At 42.5% G+C, this 25,151-nt stretch overlaps 1 protein-coding gene across 3 annotated transcripts in view; it reads left to right on the top strand.

Moving 5' to 3' along the window:
* The window catches only part of SMYD3 (SET and MYND domain containing 3), a 419,814-nt gene that overhangs the window by 184,310 nt on the left and 210,353 nt on the right, over positions 1-25,151 (top strand). The window contains exon 1 of one of the 3 annotated variants that reach the window (XM_055714565.1): positions 14,793-14,811. The exons of the other annotated variants lie outside the window; for them this stretch is intronic. The gene's annotated coding sequence lies outside the window, so the exon portion shown is untranslated. Of the gene's footprint in view, positions 1-14,792; positions 14,812-25,151 lie in introns of those variants that run through there. 3 annotated transcript variants of the gene reach the window in all.

Raw genomic sequence — 25,151 nt, 5'->3', positions numbered from 1 at the left:
TGGAAAGACTTCAAAGTCTCTTGGCCCTTCCAGTGTCTAAAGATACCTTTTAGTATCCTCAGAGAATAACTTTGCTACTAATTGTTTACAATATGTGTTATGTTTCAATGAATCTGCATCTTTCTTTTGGGATATTTTTCCTGGTTACTAGTCTCAATGCTGGTTATTTTGTTTGCGTATAATCTTATTCATCTGTGCAGTTGTCTACTGTAAGACTCTTTCATCCTGAACTTGGTATTTCCACTCAGTCTTCTGAAGTTATCCACATGGCTTTTTCCTTCCTTCCTTCTGAGTTTCTCATCTTAATGTCAATCCCTGTTGCAATACCTTCCATTACCACTCTGAAGTGCATAAACACGCTAATTATGCTAATAGCTTTTCCTGGTGTCTTGACGCAAGTCTGTTCAACTGATAGTGCTGGTGAAAAGCAACTTAAAACAACTTGTCAGCCCTACCCAGTGAGTGCTGGCAGTCACTCTGCCGTTCCTTTCCTCAGTTATTAAATGTAAATGTTCAACAATATTAATTTTCTAGCTTCAGAAGACTCATAACTTCTGTGACCCTGCAACACTGCTATGTATACCTGGGGGGATAAGGAGCCAGAAGAGATATTCTTGGCAATGATTTTATTTTTCCACTTCCATCCGCTTCTCTTTCCTTCCTTGCAAGGGTCATACCAATGTTCATATGCTTCTTGAGTCCTGTGAGGCCAAAATGTTTTGTTCAGCCCACCATTAATTTTCCAAAGCTGTTTTTGAAAGTTCCCTGTCATCGTTGGAGGTAAAATGGCTTTTCCCATTGCCTTTGCCTGTTCGGGTCAGTCCTGCCCAAATCATCAGGGACCAGAAGTGGGGGCGTCTTGTTGCTTTGGCCTTGGAAGGCTTGTCTGTGCCTGCTGAGCCTGACCCTGCTGCCATTGCTGCCTTCAGGAGACATCCTCTTCAGGGTAGCCTTGAGTTTTAGGAACTACCTTTTCTTTTCCCAGGCACCAGGCCTTGGGGATATCCCTTGTGCTCCTGTACCCAGGGCAGCAGGCTGTGAGGTCTCAGATCCCTGGGGGGGAGGATGAGTATGGAGTTCAGATTTTCTCAGTCCCTCAAGTATCTGAAGACACTTTCTGGTATACATGAAGAGAAATATTACTACTAATTATTTACACTAAATAGTTCCCCAAATGTGTTACATGTAGTATCTGCGTACAAGAACAGCTCACTGAAATATTTTCATATAATTGTTATATGGTATATATCTCCCAAACAAAAAAAAAGGTAACAGGCAAGTTAAAGTGGAACAGCCTCTTTTCCCTGCTTCTGCTCCCCCAGTTTTCTGTTTAAAGGCTTTTAATAAATCTTTTATAAACATTACCTCTCAGTTAATTTAGATTAATTAAAAACATTTCTTTGGTCTTAGCTGTTGGATATCAGTTCTGGCCTGCTGATACGATGATAGAAAATGTGATACAAAGATTTTAATTGGCAGCTGGTGCTGAATCACTGCTCCTGCTAGCTGGCAGGGGCAGCCTGTCCTGGTGATATTCCTGCTGGTTTGCCAGGTCCCTCAGCAGTCCTGAGGAAGCCGTGGTAGCTCTGGCTGCCAAGATTTTTTCTATGTGTATCAATGTATAAGCTGGCAGGGTATTGAAGTTGATTCTATTATTTCCCCCCCCCTCGGAGATCACTTAGCCTTATTTTTAATGTAGGTTTCTTTGCTTCATGTGTCTCTGCATCCACAGAGGGGAAAAAAGCATTAAATAATTTCTCCTTCACTGCTTTTATTTGATTTTCTAATTTGTGGTGCTATGCCCAGGCCCTGAACCTTTTAAACATCGTTACATGCGCCGCTTCAGGTCTCGCTCATGCTGATGCTTTGGGCTCTTGACTTAACATTTCTCTACCGTTTCCCCGTGGTTTCTGCCGCCTTTGGGAGTTCCACCAAAAGAGTATTTAGATGTGAAATGGATCATTTCTTTACCCTTCATTCATTCCCTTTTGCTATTTTCTTGTGCATTTTCTCTATTGATGAAATGGACGCTTCTTTCCTGTACCTGCCATACCGGCAGGTCGGCGCATGGTGCAGGACGGAGGTGAGCCAGGCCTCCCACTCGGGCAGAGCCCAGAGCCAGGCAGTGCCCCACGGCAGGCAGATATGTCACCGTGTTCTTGTGACGTGGAAGCACGTAGAGTCTTAGTTCCTCAGTCTTCTCGTTCGTGAAATGGGAATAATAAACTTCCGCGTGTGGTTAGCGTTCAAGGAACGTTGGTGAAAACTTCTACAGGAGTTGTTCATATAGTACAAGGAAAAAAAAATGATAGAGACTAATTAAATAAAGTAGGTGTTGTGCTGCATACTTTTCATTTGGTAAGCAAAGCTAATACAGGAAGGCCATTAGAATGAAAAATTGTGTCTTGCTTGAAACCTTCTTTTAGTTCTTTAATTTTGTAAATATCTTGTCAGTTGTTCTAGGAAAAGCCAAATTTCTATCCCACGTGAGAAGTGAAAACATCGCTGCCAGTCCCCGGACCCCTGAAGTAAGATGATGTCTCAGTAACCCCATTCTGTTTTACAAATATGCAGAGACGGTAGCGTTTGGCCAGTAGGGTGAAATTTTGGTATCTGTTCCTGCTTCTAGATTTACAAGAGCAGGTTGCACTGCCATGTTAAAGTCGGGCATAGAGACTGGGATTGTAAGAGTTGCGTCGAGTTAATGTCCTGCAAAAATCAGACCAGATTTTCAGCTGATGGATTTAAGCACACCTTTTATTAAAATAATTCAGTTTTTCCCTATTACATCAGCAGCAATAAATTCCTCATATCACTGTGAGATAATTAATAATGTGGGATTATGATCTGTCTGTGCAAAGTAGATAAATTAAGAATGCAGAGGTAAAAAATGAAAATCTGATGATAACATCAAAAATAAAACAACGAATGGGTGAAGGAACTACTATATTTAAAGAGGTATCATGTACCTAGAAATATGGTAGAAGTGTGTAAAGAACTGGTAATGTAGAGTAAGGAAATGAAACATATATGATGCAAATATGTCTCATATTTCAAGGAAATATTCCTTGAAATCAAAAGAAAATTTTAACAGAACAGTCTTTAAAAGTCACGAGCGACGTTTTGCAGAACACACAATTTTCTCATGGTATGCACTGCTTCTGGGGGAGTGGAGTTTATTTAAATTCGATTAAGTGTATATATATTTATAAATCTGTATTATAGAACATATGCCCTGTGCTCCTCACACATCAAGCATTGTATAAACACTGTGAGATCAGTGAGTTCTGGTGGGAGGACTGAGAACAAATACTGGCAGTACACATAAAAACAGAAAAAAAGAGGTGCCATTGTTAGCTTATAATAAAGAAAATGTTGAGTTAAGGAATAAATTCTGTCCTTTTGACTTCAGAGGTGTTGGACCTTTCTACCATGGATCTGGTTCTGGCCTGCAAGGCAGCAGAGTCCTCTGTGTGTGAAGCAGGTTTGATGGGTTTTGGTGGGCTGGACTCATGCCAGGCCTCCATGCACTGCCTGATCATTTCTTGTGAAATGCATTAAAGTATTCCCTTTTTTAACTTTGGAGAAGTACTTTGTCTGCGAAACGCGTAGATGCGTATTCGCTTACACTTCACAAGTGTGTGAATGCATGGGGTGAGATAGATGACAGTAATTTTTGCGGTTTAAGTTGCCTCTTTATCACAAGGAAGCAAATAGGATCTGTATGAGGTACATGCTATTGCAGAGTGTGCTCCCTGCGTAGCATTCGGCTGCGGTTAAAGCCATCAAATCTCCTTTATGACTCCTTATATCTCAAGACTCTATTTGCTTCAGATTTAGGGTGCGTAATTCGCCTGTGGCTGCATTCAAAGCAACGTACTCCAGGCAGGAGACCAGCTGCGGGATGCTGCCCTGCAAGGATGGAAATTCAGGCACAGAACATCTGCATAAGCCGGGAAAACTTGAATTTCTAGTGCTAGAGGAGATGTCTGATTCAAGAAAGGGTTTTTCTGTACTAATTCTTAGTAGGGATTAATGAACAGCAAATTCCAATAATTCTCACTTAGTAAGAGTTATTGGAATTTGCTGTTCATTAATCTCATTAGGTCAGACAAAATGCTTTGTTTAGTGTGATATGTACTAGTAAAACCCCCATGTTTAGACATAAAAGGCTAAGCAAAATGCTTACAGCTAATTAAAGAACATTGTTCTCTATTGCTTGAAGGACCTATTGCATCCTGGTAGCCTTTATAGCCCATTTCTGATAACAAAACAGATAGAGACACTAATGCAGTGTTTTAAATATGCCAAAAAATTATTAAGGGTTGCCTGAAATACTGACTTAAAATTTTGGTACTGAAAATATTTGAAAGTGACTGCCATTTCCATGCATTAAGAAAACAGACATGTTAATTCTTGGGAAAATATATTATCTTATCTATAGATTCTCTGAGTTTTGGAAGTCTGTTGCCCATTTCATAGCCCGTATCATTCGATGGAACATTCTGCTGGAAAGATCTATCGTTTGAGAAAACGGTCGTTTATGTAATGAGTTTTCTTGGGTCTCTGCAGTTCTGCTTTGGTTCTCATGCTCGGTGCAGCTGTGCCATGGTTTGGACGATGAGGCTGTTGGGTGCGCAGGTGGGTGTGCTGCTCCCTTTGGTGTGTTCTGAGACGAGCTGGCGGCAGCCGCCCGCTGCCCAGTGCCCAGGGCTCTGTAAGTAATTTGGTGGAATTATTGGATGTTACAATATGCTGATACGTTTGAAAAGAGGTTACTATAACAATGGGATTTTGAGAAATGAAAGATGTTGACTGTGTGTCAAGTCTGCCATGGCCAAAGGCTGGCCTAGTGTGATAGACAGCCAGCAATGACAGGCTTTTTTTTTTTGGGGGGGGGCGGGATTTAGTAACCCAATTTCTGTTACAAAAAGATTTTACAGCCATCATATATCTTGATGAGGATAATCTAGACACAATTTATCTCTGTAATCTAATTTGGATGATTATTTACTGAGCTATTTTTTAATGTTTTTACCCTTACATGCACGGTGTATACACTAATGCCAATTTGCAACTAATCTTTTTAACCGATACAAAAATTGAACCTGTGCTTTTGAATGCCATGCTAACCCCCGGCTTGTGTGACACAGCAGCACAGTCCCTTCGGATGAAACATTGGCCTCTGCTTTTCTTCTGCAGTGCCCTCGGTTTTGCAGGCATGGCACCAGCACAGTCCCAAAAATGCACTTTGGGAGCCACGGCTTGCGTGGCACTGCAGCGTGCTCTGCGTGGTGCTTTGGACTGGCCTGTTTTAACCTGTGTAGTTACGTAGGAATATGTAATGGTATCGTTTGTTGGAGATGGATTTGCAGCTTGCATTATTTTTACCGTAGCACAGGTCTTCTCTTCTGCTACCTCTGGAGGATGTTTCAGGTGGTTAAAGGAAAATCCAGTCTCTTTTCCGTGAGCTAGTTATGTATGATTCTCTTTGGCTCACATTATGACATCAGCTTTGTAGAATATTTTTTATTCATTTTCAAAGCATCTGAAAAAGGCAATAAACTACCTTAATTCCTCTCCTTCCGCCTCCACACCCCCTCCCACCCCCCCCACCCCCCCATCTCAATGCAGCCCTGCAGCTGCACGGCATTGCCGTTTTGTGGGTTTGGGCTGCCTGTACAGTGCAGGCAGATCAGGAACATGAGACTGAGCACTGGCAGTGATTTCTGAGAAATTGTGAAACAGTGATCTTTCACTGAGAAGAGAGTAGAGGCGAGCTGTTGCGATACTTTCCATTTGAAAGCTGAATGCTCAGGAAATGCAGGGGAAGGAAAAGGAAAGGGTAGGAGGAGGGTGAGGGGAACCTTTGGGTGTACTTAGATTATCAAATTACAGACTTTGTGAAAAATGAGTTATGAACTTCACTAGGAAGCAGTGATACAGTAGAAGGAAAAGATGTAATGAAACATTTCTGCATTTGAAGAAAGCACCTTTGCTGCTCACCTGAACTTAAGCTGAATTTTGGTTTGAATATTGAAGGAAATGATGCATCATAGGACAGCAGGGCTTTTCAGATGCCCGTGGCAGTTTGCATGCAAAGTCATCCCTTAACCAATGATAATTTTTTCAGAAAATCTTGTAGGCTTGCAGCTCTTGTACTCATGTACTCCTTCGGGGGGCATAGTGCTAGTCTAGCAAAAGGTGGGCATTGTGCTAATTTAGAATCATTCTGTTTTGGCATTCAATTGGAAGTTGCGAGGTAGCTCTGAATGGCAGGTTGCTGAGGGTGTCTGCCAAAGCACCTGGGTCAGAGGGTGGAAACAGCTTTCAAGCTGTCCTGCACACGAGGAGCTGTGGCTTTTACTGTTGAAATTTTAATTCTTATGGAAAACAAGCAAAGCTGTAACTGGGAACTGAGTCCCACATCCAAAGGAACAAAATGTGGATTTAGAGTTCAGGTTGGACTCCTCTTTAATTACTGTTCTTAGAGCAGGGACACAACCAACATGGTCAATCCTGGAGACTGTCACTCCCTGAGAGCAGAGATGAATTGTTAATCCATGGGAGCTCCTTTTTGTGCACGCCTATTCTTGGCTGCTGAAAAAGTGCCATGCTCTTACATGAGTATATTCCTAACAGGCAATAACTGATCATAAGATGAACACTTGCAGTATATTATATTTTATCATCAGTCTCTTTACTTAATAAGGCTATAATAGCAAGTCGTTTGAAGTCAGTTTATTTTTTTAATGCACACTGCTGAATGTACAGAAAATTGGTGGGTAATTCAGGATTTTTTTTAATTTAGAGGATAAGTACTACTACAGATCCATTAGTTCTGTGACAGATACACCTAATACATGTCGTGGTTTAACCCCAGCTGGCAACTAAGTACCACACAGCCACTCCCACCCTCCCTCCCTTGCCCCCAGCGGGATGGGGAGGTGAATGAAAGAAAAGTAAGACTTGTGGGTTGAGTTAAGAGCAATTTAATAATTGAAATGTAATAATAATAATAAGAGCAACAAGAATAATAGGGGAATAAAACCCCAGGGGGGAAAAAGACCCAAACAAGTGAAGAAACCCAGGCGATGCAAAATGCAGTTGCTCATTGTTCAGCCAGTCCCCCAGCAGCGATCGGTGGCTCCCGGCCAAGTCCCCCCCATTTATATACCGAGCACGACGTTCTGTGGTATGGAACATCCCTTCGGCTAGTTGGGGTCACCTGTCCTGGCCCTGCTCCCTCCCGGCTCCTCGTGCACCTGCTCACTGGTAGAACATGGGAAACTGGACAGTCCTGGATTTAGGGTAAGCACTACTTAGCAACAGCTAAACCACCAGTGTCTTACCAACATTATTCTCATACTAAACCCAAAACACAGCCCTGCAGCAGCTACTAGGAAGAAAACTAACTCTATCCCAGCCAAAACTAGGATAATAATGTCTTGTAATTTTTAGGAATTATTTAAACCAGCAGATAGCCTTCTGCTTTTTTAAATGCTCTTTTAAGCTAGTATTTGAAATACCTCAGAACAAAAGGTTTCTGTAACTAATTTTTGAAATGTAGATGTGCTTTAAAATACGTATCAAGTCACAAGTAGGAACATGTGGCATTCTAACCTGTTTGTTGCTTTGAGGGCCAGCCAAAGTTTCAGTGCAAAGTCTCAATATCCACGCTTGCCAGAGAGTTGATTTGTGACTTATCCAGAATAAAAGTGTGTGTGTAAATGGGGTTGCTCATTCCTGCCCAAATCCTGCGCAGATTAAAGCACATCACACCTGCAGCACACGCAGCAAGCTCAACCAGGTGTGCGTGCAACAGGAGTGGGGAGGTGGTAGCTGTTGTACATGGACATCCCTGTGCCATGCCCCTTCCACGCTTCCAGGACACGGCAAGCAGAGTGGCTCTTCTGGCAAGACTGCAGCGAGCGGCCTCAGCCAGCACTTCATTAAAAAGCTATTGTTACAAAAAGTGGCAGAAAAACTGCACTCATGGGGTAAGCTTTGCCGATAGGAGTAAAAGCTTTGGTTTGCTCCTCAATCGGCAGATCTGACTGTGTGCAGGCCAGGAGCAGACTTGCTGCAAGATTTTGTTTTACTATTTTATTCCATTTCATTAATTTTTTTTTTCACAGTTGGTTTTTACTCTGGTACTATACTGAAACTGAGTTTAGGGCATTGTTATTAGCACACATGGAGTGAACATAACCCAGGGAAAGACATGGTTTTACCGTGGGAAGTGTTGTACTGTCATAGCGAATGCTTTGGTGCAGCAGCTGAAATCTTGTGTTTTGGTGAGGGGGAGGGCACCATCACTTCATGTGAAATCTCTCCGGGGATCATTTCCACGTTTGCTTATTCATTTTTTAAGACAGGTAGAACATTAATGAATGTTGTGAAGAAAACATGATCTAATACCCTTTTAAGCACTTTATACCAAAAGAGTGACCACACTTTTGTCAATCTGTCTGATATATTTTCCATGATTATGCAATAAAGCTAGACCAGCTTGTGGACTGGTTCAGGACCAGGAGGTAACTTCTCATCAGGTGGAGATCCTTCCATTTACTGGTTTATTTTTGCCCTTCCACAGAGGCTGGCCAAATGAAATGTTCTCTTCATGCCCTGCTCATCACTCTGGTGTTTTCAGCAATTTGCGCTCCATCTCTAGGGTTAAAAGTGTCACACAGCTGCAATAAAGTGTCATTTTTGCCAATTCTGTGGTTATTGACAGATCTCAGACATTTAGTGCCCAGTTTCTTGGACCTTTGTCTTGGGTGAGCCGTGTGGGATACGCGCTCAAGAGCTATGAGAGAAATATGTGTAGCGGATCCCTCTGTTGTAATAATAAAATATAGAGCTAAGGATCGTCTCATGCCCACTGACAAGTAAGTTCAACTAACTTTATTTATGTTTCTTGCTTAATGCAAATTTTTGGCCTCTGTGATTCAGAGAACACCTTGAAAATCTTGTCTAAGTGACCTGTTATGAATCAATAGCCAAATAACAGAATCTCAGCTTTGTTACTCCTAGAAAAAATCATTGCAATTTTTAATAGCTTTCTTCACTTGTTTCCTTTTCAACGAAAACATCAAAAATCTAAACCATCAAAAATCTATGAACTGTTTGGTTGCTTAAGCATGGTGTTACTGCAGCTGCTGTTTCTCCATAACCTTTTGGGAAGCAGGCAAGTTAGATCCTGGTCTGGCATCAGAAGTGCAGACACAGACATAGAACAGCTGAGAAGACCTGCACTGGGGCAGTCCTACCATATGCTGTCTGCTCTTGGAAATGAATCCAGGATGTTTCCTGCAACTTTTCTGGGAATTTGTCAAAAAATTCCTGTGGCAAGATTGCTCCCGGTACAGCTTCCAGCCAGGCCAGGCAAAGGTAAAGCTGTGTAATGCCCCAGTTCCCTTTCGGGTTTTGAAGCAAGCAGTGTGCTGAAGCCTGGGCAATTAGGCAGCTAATAAACCTTGAACAATTTAAATAGAAATGGGGTGCGGAGGATTTTGTGACTGTGTTCTGTGCCTTGACCATTTTGCCATGTTAGGAATTCATGACTATTATTCCCACTCTCCGGTGAACCCTAGGTTAATCACTCTGTAAGCTTAATGACCTTCAAGGTAATATTTCTTTTTTTCCCTTTTAAATCAGGCCAATTTTTTAAATGTCAAGCAGTCTACGACTAAGGGATGACTCATTTTGTGTCATGTTATATCTTTTGGTAACTATGATTATATCTTTCCTGAGTGTGATCAGTTAGAAAACTTGAAAAACTGCTGTTTTTAATTATAGGCAAGGTAGCACCATAGCAGCGTTTAGTAATCCTGTAAGATTTCTGGAACCAGAATGTATCGTAAAGTTTAAAGGTGCACAGTATAGTGAAAATGATGTAAAAACTCAAAGTTAAACAGGCTAATTCAGTTGCACATTGGAAGTTAGAGATGCATCTGGCCTTTTTCACTTGCTATGTGGGAGTGTTGCAATGCAGTGTTGTTTGGGGTTTTGCACTGCTTGCAGTTGCCTTTGCAGGATGCACATGCAAAATTCAGCTGAAACTACAGAGCCACTTGTACACAGGGGTGTTACGTTCTCAAAAAGCATGAGCAGGAAACAACTAGAGCTGCTAAAGTATTGCCTGTGGTAACGAGAACATGATGTGCAGTTTAAAAATCAGTAATAATTAATATAAAAGAAGATAATACCTGCAATCTGCCTTGGACTCCTGTCTAGAGCTTGGTTGAGGGAGAGGAAGAAATGATTCTGGAAAAGTTTTGTGGGGCACTGTATAGTCTGGCTTTAGTGCTCCAAATGGCTTAAAAGTTCAGTTACCAGTATCAGTTCTTGTAGTGCAGATTGGACTTTTTGTTGGGTGAAAGGGAAGGAGATCAGAAAGAAAGGAAAGGACAGGTAGGTGTGCAGCACTGCTTCAGACTGATGGGCAGAGGGAGATTTATGGAAGAGGTCTCCCTGTTTAGAAGAAATACTAATACTCTGTCCTATGGTCTCTGAAAATGGCCATCAATATAGGGAGGATTTCAAGAATTATCTTGGAAATGTGATAGCTGAAAGGAGAGTTGAAATTTACTGTTACTACCTGTAGCAAAGGAGGTAATACCTGCAGACTAAAGCTGATGGCGTGGTGGTGAAATACCTACAAAAGCAAACTGAGGTGGACTTACATGCTAATTCTGCCACGCCGAGTTACACCTGATGCTTTCAGAATCCACAAACATTCATTCTGCAGCATCCCCAAAGTGAGGAGAGAATAGTGTCCTTACAAACCATGTCCCTGTCTTGTTGCAATACAAACCAGTAGGCTGCAACAAGGCTTTACGTCAGTCGGATTCTACTGTCCCTGCTGTTTCTCCTTCCCCCAAAGGCCACACCACACCTCCTCCATCCAGCCCCCTCTCCCACCATCCTCGGTGCTATTTAACCCTTGGTGGGAACGAGCTGCAGCTGCACATCATCCATGTCAATCAACCCGCTGCCTCCGTAGCAAGGCCACAGCTGCATGTTATCAGTGTTAATCAACCCACTGCCTGCATTCCTCTGCACCTATCTCACCCTAACCTCATGGCAGAAGAGAAAGGATCAGTAAAAAGGCATAAGTGGAGCCCAACCCAAACCAGTTAACAAACCGTGTCAACTAACATTTAACATTGGAGCAGGTATTAGGTAACAAGCCATGATCTAGCTTTGAGATTCTGCCTCCAGTTCAAAGCATTTTCTCCGATGAGTGATAATGTCTTTGTCATGTCTCTGCCCATTACTGTCATTCTTAGACTAAGTCCAAGTTTGGGGATTTCAGAATGACTAAATAACTAATGAGCCATGCTTGTGTTCGGAGTCTGACATTGCTGATAAACTTTGCAGTAAAGAAGTGATTCTCCACCAGCTTCAGAACATGTGACACTTGCTGCCATCCCTTAAGCGATAAACGAAAGAAGGGATTTATAACAGATGCTTTATAAGGCACTTTCATTATGTGCTTTCTTATGTTTCCTTTTACGTTCTCTGTTAAACCGAAGTTTTAAAGCTGTTTTCTTTTCAGACAGGTGACAAGTGAGTCAGTAAGTGAAGGTACAGATGCAGACAGTTTGACAGCCCATGAAAACAACGATCCAGGGCACCAATGGCAAATCTGATTTGTAATTCTGAATTATGTATTGCAAAATAGCGAAAGTTCCTAGGAATAGTTATATAGTCTTGGAAGTTTCTTGTTTAAAAATAACCTTCCCCTGTGTTGCAAGTGAGAGTGTCAGCAGCTGCTGCTGAAAACGGACAAATATGAGGACTAGAATTTGATTTTTTTAAAACTTTGAGTTCTCTCTTCATTATCCGTCAGCACTGCAGTTCTCATGGCTCTCTGCCCTCTGTTTCCCGTGATTTCTGAATGACTGCTGTCCCTTCAGTGGCTGTATAATTCCTGCCTCTGCTTTGATAATTTCACCATTTTGGTGGAGGACTGCTCAAAATGTTTGTGGCTTTGCCACTAGTGCATAAAGTGCTTTTTAAATCCATGATGCTAAAGTACAGGGTTTCTTTCCCGGTTCCTACTGAATGTTTCTGCATACACCGCTTGGTGCAGCGGGTGCTGAAGACCCCCTATGAATGTCTCTGCAGTCTCTGAAGAGTCCCTGTGATTTGGTGGGGTGGGGGAAGGCAGGTGCTGCCTGGTGTGCCTGAGTGCCTCCCTTGGTGGCACGGCAGTGCCAGGGCTCCCTTTGGCTTGTGTTCTGTCTGGGCTGCAGAACTTAGATTTTCACTAAGTTACATTTTCATCACCCCGACTGTTGCCAAATAGGCTGATTAATCAGTATGCATATAGCGATTGCTGCACCTCCTCACTATGTGTTAACACAGTAAAAGCTAGTTAGGAGTTCAGCAGAGTGTAAGGTAAGTTGGAATTGTTCCCTCAAAACAGCATTAATTCAAAATTATTTTCACTCATTCAGAGTCCTGTGCAGCTTTGGGTGTCCTAAAGAAGTTGCTATTTAAAAGTTACCTGTCTAGAATCAGGAGACAGCTCACACACCTGCTATAAATTCTCTTCATGTAGTTGGGAGGACAGAATTAGGCAGCTTTCCCAGTGGCAGGCTGGTAACACTTGCACTGAAAGGGCAGATGATCCCAAACCAGATGACACTCTGAATTCCAGAGGTAGAGAAAGAACTTCTTGTAGAGGTTTTTGTTGTGAGTACCTTAAACCGCCACCCCCCCCCCCCCCCTTTTTTTTTTAATGCTTCAGAGTCTGGTGTCTTCTTTTTTATTATTTTTTTTATTATTATTATTTTTTTCTGTGAAAATCTATTGCTTCTTCGGAGTCTTTTACAGTTTGCCATGATGGCTGTGGCTCGATGCCAGCAGGGTACACAACCTGACTTGCTGTGAGACAAGATTGGGGACTGTTCCAAATAGCTGGCAACTACAAATAACTGCCAAACAGAGAAAGGCAACCTTGCTGCCAGCTGTCTCTGCCTGACAGAATGCCATCTTGGGTTATACATACAGAACAGAATGAATAAAAAAACTGTGGTTGTTTTTTTCCCCTTTTGTTTTTTTTCCTTTAAGCCGATTGAACTAAAGAATCAGAGATTTGACACCTTATATAGAATTCAAGAGGCATACACACTATGACTCATTCTTCATTCTTCAACAGATTCAAGTCCATTGTAGCAAACTTCACAAAACCAAGGCTATTATTTTTATTTATGTTTTGAGAACAAAATAATTTACACGTAAATGTTCTGTAATATAGAATATGTTCACGTAACTATAAAGAAAAATTACTCATCGGAAGTGAGGGAGGAGTTTAAGATAAATACGCGTTAAATATAAATAAACACTAATACATGGGAAATTACACTTATCACAGCATGATGGTGTGTATTAAGACAAAGAAATGCTTTATAAGTGCTGGAATGAAAGAGGAATTCAGTTGCACTTAAGTTGATGGTTTTAAAAACTGAAAAACAAGTTTCTTTATCATCAAGCTATGTTTAAAAAACAGTTAAAACATTTCAAACAGTCTTTCCTACTACACTGAAATCTAATCAGAGGGGCATCTCCCATTGTCTGGGAGAACTGAGTCTGGCCCGTTACCTAAACTGTTTGTATTGACAGAAAAGATTTTTACTGATACTTTTGTGTCATTGTCCCCCCTGCCCCGTGGGCGGGATCCTTTAATGCTGGTTAGTGTACAAGACAGATGCGGTTCTGAAACAGTGGCCCCACTTTATATGTGGGTATAAAGATTTTCAAGAAATATTGACTGAAACGCAGATGAGAAAAGCTTTAGTGGTTGTAGGATTGCTTCTAATGAAGAGATGACAATTTCTTAGGGTTATGTGTCTGCAGGGCCAGTACCACAAGTAGGATGTTTTAGGATGTTTTGAACACTAAACTCCTAGGACCCTGGGGTTTTATTAGCTTTACTCTTGGCTTGGACTTGGTTCAGACTTTGGGTTAAGGTCCATCTCTTGAACTGGCCAGCCCAAATATTTCTGAAGTCTGAAATGCAGAACCAAAGTGGAATTAGCAGTGTTTAACCCCAGCCATTCCCTGGTGTCACTGTGGGTCTCTCTCAAAGGACTACAAGAGGTGTTTTTCCCTGTAGGTATCAGTGTAGGAATTGACAGCACAAGGCTGTCCCATCCATCTCAAAGCAGTCAGGTGAAGTCACTTTCTGTTTAAAAATCTCTTCTTTCACCCTGAAGTAGTGCAGTTCTGCTTATCAAGAAACTCACCATCATTGCTTGAACTAGCAGAACTATAATCCTCTGAGGTGCTGGTGTCTGAGGGGCCAGGAAGGCAATGAAAACTCCAATCTGGGTGGCATGAAAGCTCCCAGGTAGAGCTGCCTGGTGACTTAGCAGCAGCATGAGCAGCACTGATTTTTACCGCACCACAGATGAAGGGCTTGGGCTGGGTCGCTCCTGCTGCAGGATGGGGACAAGGGTGAGAACTGGAGCTGGGGAGGAGAGCCCTACTGAGATGAGTGAGGGGTGTGAGTGTCCGAGGGGAGGGTGCTCGTTGCTGCAGCTCCTTGCATGAGCTGTCCCCTCTCTGGTGAAATGTGGTCAGGCAGCAGCAGCAGTGAAATGCCACAAGCCAGAGAGAGAGAAGTGAACAGGCAGAATAAAAACATTAAGTAGTGTATTTTACCACTGTCTTCCTTTCTCCTGGGACAAAACCCCCCCCAAACCCACCCCTTTATTGTTCTGCCTGTGTGATTTGTCTTACTGTGCAGAGGTCAGAGGAGCCGTGGTGGTGCAGCTGGGCGAGAGCTAGCAGTTACAGGTAATCCAATTTACACTCACTCTCCAGACGATTTAACTTTCCAGGTTGGTTTGAGGTCTGTAATTTCAGTGTAATCCTGTAAGACAAGACTGCAGAAAGGGAGGGTGCAGTGGCTGGAGGGGTGCTGAGCTGCGGCGAGCCACCCCCGCGCAGGGGCACTAAGACACACAAAGACCCAGGAGGCAGCGGTCCTCCCTGTCCTTGGGTGTACATCCCGCTGTGTGGTGGGTCTGTCGCTTCAGAGACATCAAAGCTGTGTCCTGGTGGGTGTTCAGATGCCCTCAGTGCGCTGCCTTACCCGCCTTCTGTTGATGATCCTTCAGGTGATGCTGTAAGAGCCAGTACCACTTCCCTCAGGCTTTGCTGTTGTCAAAGCAGGTGATGTGTGGCAGGGTGGTGTGTCTCCTCTGGTGAAATGCAGCCTGGTGGTAATGAAAGGCCAGATCCTGCTGGGCCAAAGCCTTCCTGTCAGTCCTGGGAAGCACACCAGAAGCAGGCTCCAGAAATCCCGAGTGCACCGTATGGTGTCTGAATTTGTATTTGGTATTGACTTCAGGATTCACTCTGCATGTAGAGAAGGCCATCGTCTGACTTTTATGGAGAGAAAAATCAGCTTTACGCAGCTGAAGGTCCCCGTTAATTACCTCACAGGAAGGTGGCGTCAAATCTCCCTTTCCCCCCAGTGCTGAAAGCTGCGAATGATCCTCTTCAGGAGCAGAGCACCAATGCTCCCGTCACGGGCTGCACAGCTCAGTAGTGGATCCATAAAAACACAGTTTGGTTTGGATTTTTTTGAAAGCCTGCTTTCCTTTACACCGGGCGTGAATAAGACGTAGAGGAATAAAGCGCTCTCCGCTCCCCTTTCACCTCTGAAAAGCAGCACCATTCAGGATAAGATCCTCCACTTGGGTATCCTTATACAGAGTTTCTTATGGATTCCGGCTTTTCTAGTTCATCCAAGGATTATACGCACTTTGTAAGTTTTCACTGAGCTCTTTCTGCTCTTGCTATAAACGTACAATTCCCATTCATGAGGAAAAAACAGCTTTAGGTGTGTCTATCCAGGGCAAAACTTAATTTTATTATGTGGCATAATTTAACCCTTTAAAGGCATAAACCCACCCTCTTGTCAGAGAGAGCTGCTTTAATTAAGCTATGGCAGAAAGTGCCTGTCTGCCATTATTTTAAGAGGCACACAATTTTGAAAACGCTTTACATGGCTTGCGAGATAGAACCGCTACAGCCTGTGCTAACAGATCTTGCTGAAAGAGGCATTTGTAGGAGCAAGTGAGACCTGGATACCTCCAGCCCCACCGTGGACTTAAAAATGCCAGCAGTGCTGACGTGGCAGGACCTTGCCTGGTTGCTCTCGTGAGGGAGAAGGTAATGCTTTCTAACCATTCTCCACTTACATGCTTAGCATGGAGTTGATGTTTTGTTTCTAAGCCTCCTCTAGTTCTCCGAGCATAGGGACTTGTTTGGCAATGTGTCCTAGCAATTTACCTGCAGCTGAATCGGAAATTTATGTGCAGAAATCTTATTCTTAAGGGTTATCTGGCAGGTCTCTGACATTTCCTGCGGAGGGAAAGGAGGTTTCTGTAAGCCTTCATAGATTTCTTCATTTAACATTACTGTTGGAGACGGCTCTACAGATAAAATCTTTTATGTGTATTTTTCGTAACTGTACATGAGAGATAAATCAAGATACAATCAAGATTATATGGAATATTTCAGTAGCATTAGTGATAGGTATTTCATTGCTAAACTATGTGTACAGACTGTGATTAGAAGATTTACAGTTGAAGTAAAAGAATAAAATAGGTACTGATTTGCATTAATGATTACATCAAATACATGATCTGGTAGTTAAGGTTGAAGAGATGCTTGTATTAGATCCTAAATTCTGGTACATACGTGTAACTTACGAACTTTAAGATCTGTATTTCAAAGTTTCACTTGTATAGTCTCAACCTTGAATTTTATTTAAAGTAGTGGTTGAAGAATAACTGTTCATCCATCATTCCTTCTAAATTTGGAAGAAGCTGTTTAGAAACTCTTCACAGACTTTTAAAAATCCTGGACACTTTAAAAATACAATTTCCAGTAGAATTTTGTCAGTATGTGAAAAACAGGTCAGCATATGTACCTTTGATCCATCTGAATGCTTTGCTGTTGTTGGATAAGCAACATGCAAATTGCAAAATGGATATCAGAGATGTCTGGTTCTGATACATGTATACTTCTTCCCAACTGTTCTCAGTTCAAAAATGAATCATCTTAGAATCGTCTCCCTGCCTGTAAACACCAAGGTGTCATTAGCATAGATTTCAAAATTTTGATCTGTCCAAATGTAAACTTGCAGAAGACCTAAAGGGTTTTCAGCTTGAAAGTCCAAATCCAATCCTGACATTTCTCAGCCCATTTTTATTTTCCAAGGAAGCTAACCGTGGTATGTACGTTAATATCATAACCCTGCAGAATCTGGAGGGCCAAATGCTCAGGTACTATACACTGAAGGATTTTACTACCAGCATTAGGTGATTAACACTAATTTACCACAGCTGAAGATGTCACCCCATGTATTTACTCTCTGGTGAAAGTATTTTCCTGAGCCAGTCTTGTGCTCTGGTGGGCATGATCTGTGGATGTATATGTATGAGTTCATGAATATTCTGTGACTTAATTGGGTTATAGAAATGTCTGCTGTGTGGCTTGGATTAAATTCACTGTATACATAACCTGGTTAATTAATAGCTGAAGTGTTTGTTATGAGTTTTGCAGTAGTGCAGTGGACCAACCTTCTGCTTCAGGCGTGATTACACAACTCTGATCTATGAGGAGGGTGGTAGAGATGCGCAGCGTGCCACCAGAAAGTGATATGGAGGAGGGGGTCTTTTTAAGTCCCCGAATTCCCTGATCAGAAGGGGGAAAAAGGTTTTGCCAAGTCATGAAAGGACATTTAGCTTCTCCCTTTCCTGAATTTGTACCTGCTGGTGTGCACACGGAGGTATTGTTCTTCTGTTTAGGGTTATCTGGGCTGTCAGATCTTGCAGTGGCCTCCTGCTGCTGGGCAGAGCGATGGGAAGGACTTCTTTGAGAGCTATGTAAGCTTCCTGTAGCTGTTGGATGAGGCAGGCTGTTCTGGATGTCTTCTGTCTCTGGGTCCTGGATGCTCATTCCTGCTCCATCAACAGCTGAAACCATCTCTGTGTTGGCTGCTGGTGACTGCCGTGTTGTTGAATACTGTTGGGAACCACACAGAGAGATTTTTGCAGGCTGGAAGTGTCTTGTTGACTGCACTACGCAACTCTGCTGGAAAGGGGTTGGATTTTTACTTGTAGTAAATGCTGTGCTACATGTTTTTGCATGTTCCTGCTGGAAGTTATAGTATGATTTAAAAGCCAACCTTTCACAGTGTGACAGAAACTAGGGAGTCACTAGCTTTTTATACATCCTACAACTGTCCTTCAGTCTTATGGAAGGCTACTACTGACAGAAAAACCCAAAGGCTTTCAAAGCTCAGAGGAGTCATCTACTGCCTTTTTGATACTGAAGTCATTGCTTTGGTGGCATTGTTTTACAGAGAAGGCCAATCCTGCATTTGATGTTCACCTCACACAGTCACCTGCTTGCATCTGTTTATGGCTGGTCCACGTGAGGCTTTTCAGTTTGAACACATCTGACTGGATCGCACATACTCGCGCACGGTTGAGCTGGCCTCCTGTTTCTCAGCTTCTGTTTGGGAAGAAGCTCATTGCTTGTGGAAGGTGTTGGGGTGAACAGAAAAGTGTGCAAGGCATTCTTCTGACTAATGGTGGTTCTGTTTCACTCATCAAAGCAGAGCATGTGTCTACATGATTTTTTTTTTCCCTGTCAAAGACCAGTGTCCAAATATTTCAGATCATTCTGGTTCCATGTGACATAGGCTGTCATGAGCCAAACCTCCAGTTCTGAATGTCTCTGAATTGAGGGTCCCGTCTCCAAGTGGGCTTTTTGTTTTGGGTTTGCTTTTAAGCTTTGTGAATACATCTTTTCCCATCTGTCTTTCTGAAGTATCATGCTATATTTTAGAAGAAGGAAGATGTGTGTAAAAAAAAGAGAGGAGAAGGATGTGATATTATGCAAATCCTGAAATCAACATTTGCACACAGCGACAAATAGCAGTGTTGCTGGAAAGACAAGTAGGTGTGCCTCAGGTGACCAATGCACCTTGAATAACAATGTAATCCAAAATAATAATAATAAAAAAAAATTAGTTCTGCAAAGATATTTCATGGTGGTATTCTAAACAAACAGCTTAAACATCCTAGCATTTTTACGTAGGAAGATGCTTTCCCACACACTTCAGCCTTTTATTTCTTTTGACTTGGCTAGTGGAATCAACCGTGTGTCTGAGGCATGTGAGGTGTAGAAGGACAGAACACAAAATCATTTTTCTTTTTGGTGGTAAGTACTCCAAAATAGTCACTGGAAACTAGGAATAAATCATGAATCTTGCAAAATTATGCTCTTTTATGGTGATGCAAAGTTGTAGGACTATTAACTACAAGAGTGGATGTGAAAATCTAGTCTGTAGGTCCCTTGATAAATAATTCTACAAAATTATGTATTGCGTTATAGCTCAAACCTCACTCAGTGGACGCAAAAGGAGAATTCCTAGAGAATTCAATGGAGCTTGATTTGTGTGCACCATTCTTTGAGAGCTATGTAAGACACAGCCTAAGACACTGTAGCTGTTGGGAAACCAGAGAATTAGCCTTGCTTTTGTTTTCCTGATTAAGTTTTCACAATTTAATTGATTTTTTTAGTTTTCTGAATTGTCAAGAGTATTTTGATAACTCTTTTTGATAAGACATGAGCAGAAGCAAGATCTAGGTTTGTTTCACCAAGTATCTGCTCATGTGTGGTTCTGGACTTGAGCAGTCTAAGGCAAACTCTTGGTATTTTCCCTTTTTCATCTTCAGTACAGCAAATGCAAAAGAGCTAAGATAGGAAACTTATTATATGATAAGAACTCCAGCAATTATTGTCGGGTTTTCAGTGCTTAATGCTCCCTTCTATTTCCTGTGAAAATTAACATGTTCAACATTTTGCTCCCTATTGAAAGTCTATAATTTGATAGTTTAGACAGAGACTTTCTTCTTCTGCAATATGTTGTATCTCTTCATATACTAGAATCTTTAAAATACTCAGTTGGCAATTTCTATTATAGTTGCTTATTTGGACCAGGCAAATTGCCGAATAAAAGGTTTGTAAATTATCTGCTTTATATTTGTGCTGTCCTCAAAGGACTGAAATTTGCTTTGGGGAAAAGCAAAGGACCAAGTAATAACATTTCCTTTTTTAAAGCACTGCCAGAAACTTAATTTCAGAGAGCTTTTTATTATTAAATTTCCCAGCCTTCCTTTCAAGCACTTTATTAGGAACATGGATCATTTATTTGGGAGGGGGAGGAAAGCACTGAAGAAGGGGAAGATGAAGGTGAAAAGCAAGCTCATTAATTCATATTGTGATCTAAGTGTAGTGTTCATGTTGGCAACAGTTTCGGTTTTCTAATGTTCAGTCATTGTGAAAGACTGATTTTAACATGGAAACCTTAAAGAATTAGGGAAATTGTTTCTCTTGAACTTTCTTTGGAGCTTGTTTATATTGAAAATTTCAAGGCTTTTGGAATTTTCAAGTGGCTCTCCTACAGCAGGTGAAAAAGACCTTTGTTGCTTTATCAAAGGAAACAAGAGAACTCAAACCTTTGCTTGTTTTAATTGCAACTAGATGCAGCTTTGAGCACTGGGCTGGAGTCTGATGCTGTTAGAAAAGCGAAGGGAAGTCTAAGTAATAGATGCAGTGTCAGGAGGAATTGATCCTGCCTATGGGTTGTGTTCTGCAAGTGTCTTTCTGTTCGTTTACATTCAAGGCTTAGCAGATGGCACCTAACACAGAAGGGGGGACCATTTGTTTCCAGCCTGCAGAATAGAGCTGTCCTGGTAAAGTGCAACAGAAGAGGTCGGTGGCTGCTATTAGTTATATAATAAATGCATAAATCTTCTCGGTGAAAGAAATGTTGTGAGCCTACTTAAATAAACCTTAGGTGTGGGGACAATCCAAAGTCGGATTTTTGTCAGTGACACTTGAGAGAGCAGACTGGAAACTGGGATTTCCATTCCCCAGGAGAGCTGGACATTTTGAAATTTTCTGTCTTTCTACTTTGAGGCAAAGTCTGGCAAAATTAGCATTCTGTGATATTCTGGTTTAGGGGCATAGAAACATTTCAGGTTTAGTATTATCCAAAGAAATGAGAACGCTCTTGGTTTTTCTGTTTAAATATTTACCAAACCTAATCTGATTAAATTAAAATTTTCAACAGCAAACAGCTCTCTCGAGAAATGTCTTTGCTATTTGATTATTTGGGGGCTGAGGACACATCCCTCTGAGGGAAACCCTTCGTTTGCTGCCCGTTTAATTTAACTCTTTTTCTGCTCTTTCTACTGACTGTCCAAGCTGGAGCTCTGAGCCATTGGCTGTCCTTCTCCAGCAGCTGTTTCTGTAGTGCATGGGTCCTGTCAAGGAAAGCATAGGATAAATTTCCACTTTCTTTAGCACCGTTAATGAGATGTTTCTAGCTTCCTGAAATCACTTTCAGGCACGGGTAGAGATCTGAGGAGCTGTGTGTGTCTCTGGTGCTTTTAGAGCTTGAGATCAGGAATGTTCTTCTCCTCTACTCTTTCTTAACTTGCTTTAACTCTTTCCTCTGAAAATTTGCTGCCGCCTTACTTATACATTTTGTCAAGCCTCCTTTTCTTGTGGCTGGTTTTTCTTTCACAGGGCTGAGTTTTTTTAACAGCTGATTTGTATTTTGCAGGCTTTTTCTCTCTGATTGTGAGGCATAGTCCTTCAGCAATTATCGTGGTGCAAGGCTGAGGACAGGGTTGCTCTACAAGAAGTGTTATTTAATGGGAAGGGATGTGTCTCCAACACACCTAGATGGAGAGAGCAGTGCAAACGATGTATTTCTTCCAGGTGGCACATTGCGTTATTTGTAGGCTAGGGAAGTGTGACAGCACAGATTTGAAGGAATACACCCATACTGTTTCGGAAATTTCAAAAATAATAACAGTCAGCTGAGAGGTGGCAGCTGGAGCAAAGCAGAATGGGCACATCCTACTTTTCTGTGTTGCAGGGAGCTGCGGTGGGGCACAGCAGGAGCCGAGCTGTCAGGCATACCTTCAGGTGGTTCAGAGAGGCACTGTTAGTGTCACTGTGAAAAGCAAAAAAGCTATTGGCACTTCTGCAGGAAATGGAGGGGGAAAAACCTTGCTACTGCTATTCAGAAATGCTAAAAGAAACCAAACCCAAACAAATACTGTGGATGTTTGCTGCAGAGCAAATGTTGGATAGCGATCTGATGTTAATATGTAGCATACAGGTAGTGGGTTTTCTACTGTAAATCCAGTCCTGTTTCATTAATTTTACTCCTCTGACCTTCACCTTTCTATGAACTTGTCAAACCCCACCTAAGGTGGTGGGGCTCTGATGGGGAGGCACTTCCAGAACTTTGCTGCTAGACACACTTTTTCTTATTTTCTTCTAAAATTTATACCCATGAGCTTAAAACCCCCTTTGAACTGTTTGGTTTACCTCGTAAACGACCAGGCAGGAATACTATCCTCCCTGTCCTGGTGTTGCTAGGGTAAAAGGTGAGGTGGTTTAGTGCTGTTACATCAGAACGTTATCTTGATAATGCTGAAGCCTAGTTCTGGGCCTGTTCTGGTTGGAAGGACTCCTGGAGTCTGGCTGGCACTGTACATAGTATTTCAAAGGAGGAGCTCTCACAGGGGCCTTTACCATGGGAATTAATCTTCCTTCGCTATGCTGAGGATACATCACCTGATGATTTTACTCTTTTCATGGCTGATGATTTGCAGACGTCCCATATTCTACAGATATACTTCTCCCTATGTAGCTCCTCCAGCTGACAGCCTTGTAGTTTATAGCAGAAAGTCTTGTTATTAGTTCCAAAGCTTCTGACCTTGCACACTGCTATTAAATTGCATCCCATTTCTATTACCCCTCTAGATAATCCAGCTCTTACTGTGCAAGCCCCCAGTCCTCCTTCTGTCGACAAGGCCTCCAGACATTTAGGTCTCAGGAAATTTATTTGTTTGCTTTTATATTTTTGTACCAATGTCATTAATACTGGTATTAAGCGAGATTGGTCCCAACACCGCTCTTCAAGGGGTTTTATTATTAACCTGCCTGCAGTTTAACGGTTTCCCTCCCGCTGCAGGCCGTGTGCTCCTTTAGCAGGCTGTAGCTGAGGAGCAGAGGGGAAGCCTGGCCTGGCCCCTGTGCCCCCCTTTCTGTGGATGCCTTTGGGGTGTAGGGTGGGCTGCCCTTCCCGAGCACCCGCTGGGGAGGCCTGTCGAAGAGAGGCTGGTGGAGCAGAGCGGACAAGTGCACACAGTGAGCACTGCCCTTGCTGCCAGGGGAGGCAGAGAGGCACAACCAGCCTTTCAGGATGGGAGACACAGAAAGTGCATCAAGACAGAGTTTGCAGCGTCTGCTTTGATCCAGGAAATGAGCAGGTATGGCTCAGCCAGAGCCCATCCGGAGGAACGGACCTGCCCTGCCCAGGGCATGGAGCCTGGGGGAGAGACCTATTTGTAGTCCCCCTTGCTTTCGCTCCTTCATCCGGGGGAGCTGAGGATGTGTATTCCTTCTGTTGATAACATTTGCTGCTCTAGCTGGTGTTCAAACAAACCTGACTTTCTGGGATGTTGGCCTATCGCTTTAGGCAATAGGTCTTGGCACTTCCTCCTAAAACCTTGTGTTGATCTGAGGTCTGCTACAGTTATGAAAGAGCTAAAGTGTTAGAAGAAAAGGTAGAAAGCTGAGAAACCGCCTCCCTTTCACTTTGCAGTGCCAAATATGCTAGTTTAGTGGGTTGAATTTGCTACTTTATTGATGATCACACATATTTTGTCCTTTGGAAGAAATAATTTGCTCAGGTTAACAACATCCACTAATGACATCATGTTCTGACTAAGTTTCGATGGTCAGAAATGGTATAGAGGGACAATATGCTAAACACCGCCTTTTGTGGGCCATAATTAAACTGTATTTTCTTGCGTTAGAACACTCATGAACACGTCAAAGTTAAGACACCGTGCTGATGCCTGTGCTGATACTTAACCACTTTGCAAGTTCACGTCCTTGGACAAACATTAACGAACTAATGTCAACAGTAATTTTCATAATGTGGCTTAATATAATAAGGCATTGTGAACCTTGCTTTGCCTCCATATGCTCAAGGGATTGTAATTTGTACCCTTTTGCATGCGCAATGAAGGCTATACCCGTCATCTACCTTCTCCCATTCATCCTTTTCCTGCACAGTTCCCACCAAAGGCGGGAGCACCGTTGATTTCAGACAGGGCTCCAAAGAGCCTGGGCCGTAATTTGTCTGGCTGTCTTCCAACTTTCTAGATGGTGCCAGTTTGCTCCAGGCTTCCTCTGATCTGTATCACTGCAAATCCCTTTTTTTGCAGGGATCAATTTCCCCACATCTGGAACTACAGCTCTCATTGCACTGCCAGGAAGAAAAGCCCACCTGTATCTCAAAAGTTCATGCCTGCTACATTTTTTACATTGCCTTACGCACTTGTCAGCAGGAAAACACTGCCTGCCTTGTGCTTGCTTTACTTTTAAAATGCTAGTTATCCTTTTGCTTCAAGTTACATGTATGTGCATCTATTTTGGCAGCTTGATTTCAAATAGCTGTATTTCAGGTGTGAAGAAGCGTGCGCTCTTGGGGCTTGCAGGAGCCAGGAACAAGTGAAATTAGAAGATTAGAAGGAGGTCAGGTGAAGTACTGAAGGGCTCGACTCAATTTAGGATTACAGCAGAAAGCATAATAAGAGAGCCAGCTCTCCCAGTTGTTGCAAGTGTACTTGAAGAAGCTGAGAAGGTACCATCAGATGTTTTGCCTCCTACCAGATGGTGCTAACTGGGACTCCCACAGCCCTGATTGTGAGCTGAAGGAATCCTTATTGGGGTTATCTCTCTGTGATACCGACCTGCACTCAGGGAACGGCCTTTATAGCCAAACTTGCTGTGTCCTGTGAAACCAGAGCCTTTATTGAGTCCATAGCAAGATCGGGATCCTTTGCCTTCAGGGATGGTTAGCTTCATGGCCTGGATGGTTAAGGTGAAAGGTGGTGTGTGTGTGTGTTAATTTTATTATACTGTGGGTGGACTATGGCCTTCCACACTGGCTAAAATGTGATAAATTGAGGAAAAAAAATTAAAGCCTCTGTCCTGCAGTTTGTTGAGGGGAGGCATGC

The sequence above is a fragment of the Falco cherrug genome, chromosome 6 (assembly GCF_023634085.1).
Source record: "Falco cherrug isolate bFalChe1 chromosome 6, bFalChe1.pri, whole genome shotgun sequence".
NCBI lineage: Eukaryota > Metazoa > Chordata > Aves > Falconiformes > Falconidae > Falco > Falco cherrug.
Note: the sequence above shows the minus strand (reverse complement) of the source record. Positions and strands in the feature narration are given on the sequence as shown.